Source organism: Crocuta crocuta, unplaced genomic scaffold (genome assembly GCF_008692635.1).
Source record: "Crocuta crocuta isolate KB4526 unplaced genomic scaffold, BGI_CrCroc_1.0 scaffold408, whole genome shotgun sequence".
In the NCBI taxonomy this organism is placed as follows: Eukaryota; Metazoa; Chordata; class Mammalia; order Carnivora; family Hyaenidae; genus Crocuta; species Crocuta crocuta.
In genome coordinates this window covers 1,459,246-1,461,833 of record NW_027527444.1, presented here as the reverse complement: position 1 = coordinate 1,461,833, position 2,588 = coordinate 1,459,246, and positions in this window count along the sequence as shown.

Below are 2,588 nucleotides of genomic sequence, written 5' to 3'. Positions count from 1 at the left end.
GTTAATAAGTAAGTAAATAAATAAATAAATGAAAGATCCACAAATAGTAAGAAAGAGCAAGAGAGAGAAAGAAAGGGAGGGAGGGAGGGAGGAAGGAAGGAAGGAAGGAAAAAATGAAAAGGCAGAAGGCAGCAGAATGAGATTTGGGGGCGTTCTGATCCGTTCATTAAGGTTCATGTCTAATACCCCTCACTCATAACCGTATGCTATGGTAACCCTAACTTAGACACTCAAACACAGGTGCAAAGGGTGCTTTGGCCTCCACGCTTTGTAAAAGTTTGATGATTGAATGTGGGAGGGTCTCTGGGCTCTGAAATCTGCGAGTAGGTTTTGATTTCCTAGGGAGACGTGGGTTCTCGTTACTCACGTGAGCTCTTCTGCTGTGCTCCCACCGTGTGGCGTTCGGGAGCACGTTTTGGGTTCTGGCGGGTAAATTGGCATGTTTGTGGGGTGCCTGCTTCGACTCCCGCGTCATCTGTTTACTAGGTCCACAGATACCCCCACCCACCAGCTTTCCAGCTTCAAAACTGGTGTTGCCGTGGTCTCCTCTCCACCTCTGTTTGTATGGGTTTTACCAACCCACCCCCTTTCCTGACAGTTGAGTCAGATCTCAGAAGGAATTAAGAGGTAAGCAGGTATGTTCAGTTGCTGAGGTTATCCAGAAATTTTATAATTTAAACTGAGTCGAGGTTTCCTATTCCTTGTAGCTAAGGCCATCCTGACCTGACGTGCTATCAATAATATTTTCCCATAAAGGGGCACGTGGGTGGCTCAGTCAGTTAAGCATCCAACTTCGGCTCAGGTCATGGTCTCACAGGTCATGGGTTCGAGCCCCGCGTCGGACTCTGTGCTGACAGCTTGGACACTGGAGCCTGTTTCAGATTCTGTGTCTCCCTCTCTCTCTGCCCCTCCCCCGCTGGCACTTTTTCTCTCTCTCTCTCAAAAGTGAATAAACATAAAAAAAATAATTAAAAAATATATTTTCCCACAGAAATAGTCTACAGTCTGAGGCTTAATGGCTATACAGCCTTCCCTTTTACAGATATTTATTAATCATTCTCGAATATTTCAGTGGTTTCCAGTTTCCCAATTACTTTTCAAAAATAGAACATAGAAATACATTTGCTGCCACTTTTTCATATTATCAAATTTCTCAAGAAGGTTTATACTAACTTATATTCCTCCCTTCAATAGAGGAGGATCTTAGGCTCTCCACCCCCTTAACAACAGGGTACTTAACTTATTTACATCTTCTACTTTATTTTCTAATGATATTTGTTTGAATAAGAAATAAATCAGTCATAATCCCACCATCCAGAATATGGGAGTATATCATTGTAGACTATTGTCTATACATGTATCCACATTGTTTTTCAGATAAGTGTTTTGACTTTCGTTTTGCTTTGTTCTGTTTTGGTTTTTTCTCGCTGTACAGTGTTTTATCCTTGGTCATGATGTGCTGTGGACACCTTGCCACGTCAATGGGATGTAATGGCGCAGTTCTTTCCTTTAGATAGATGAATAAAGACATATTGCTTTAGATGAATAAAGAGATATTGCTTGGTTAAAGGATGTTTACTTTTTTGAGTTCTCCTTATGTTAACATGTACACTGAAGGCTGTGGGAAGCAGCGGAGCCGAGGGCATAGGTGGGGCTCTGGTGGTATCTTGGTCTCCCGCGTAATTCAATTCCTGGACTTGTAACTCATGTGAACTAATGAATTAACATTTTGCCTTAGTATGGCAAAGCTTGTAATCTCTAATTTCAAACTCTTGGTAAGCTAAAGAGGAAGGCACTGGACCACACCTATATGAGTAGTTAAGTAACACAAAGTTGAGATTTCAACTGTGTGATGGGGACAGCAACGCGTTGTGCGCCGCGTGAGTGTAACAAATCATTCAACATTTAGGAGGTCTGCATCTGTTTAATGTAGAATGAAGAATGAGGTTAATATCTGTAGTTTGCTTAGCCTGGTGTATTGTATCCCATTGCATCTAAAGTCTTGACATGAGTTAACCTATACATCTCTAAGTAGTTGCAGAATTATATTTTGTACGACCCTGTAATAAATGACCATATTAGAATTCAGAAGCTGAAAAGTGTAGTGAAAGTTGCCATGAGAACGTTAATGCGATGGTCCCTTGCTCCCATTTAAATTTCATTTTTAATATTGCATTAATATTTTTGCATTTAATGGATAGATATTTGAATTAATATTGAAGTGCTCTCTAATATAAATAAAATATAAGAAATGAAAATGTGATTTTTCTTCCAGAACAAATGAACGTATAATCCAAGATCTTGTAGAAATAACAGCACTTGAGTGTTAAATTATTAGATTCCCATTAATTTATTTTAAAGTTTCTTCAAGGATCTCTTTTAAAAGATTAAGAAATATTTATGGACAGTCACATAATTCATATCTTTACATTTCAGATATGGCCCAGAATTTCCTGAAGTCTGTTTGGGGGCCACCTTCTTCACTGTGATTTAGTTTATTTTGGTTTTTTTTCTGACCAGATGACCTCTGAGGTCTCTCCTACTTCTGTAAGTCTGTGTTAGTGTACTAATTATTTATAGGGTGGTAT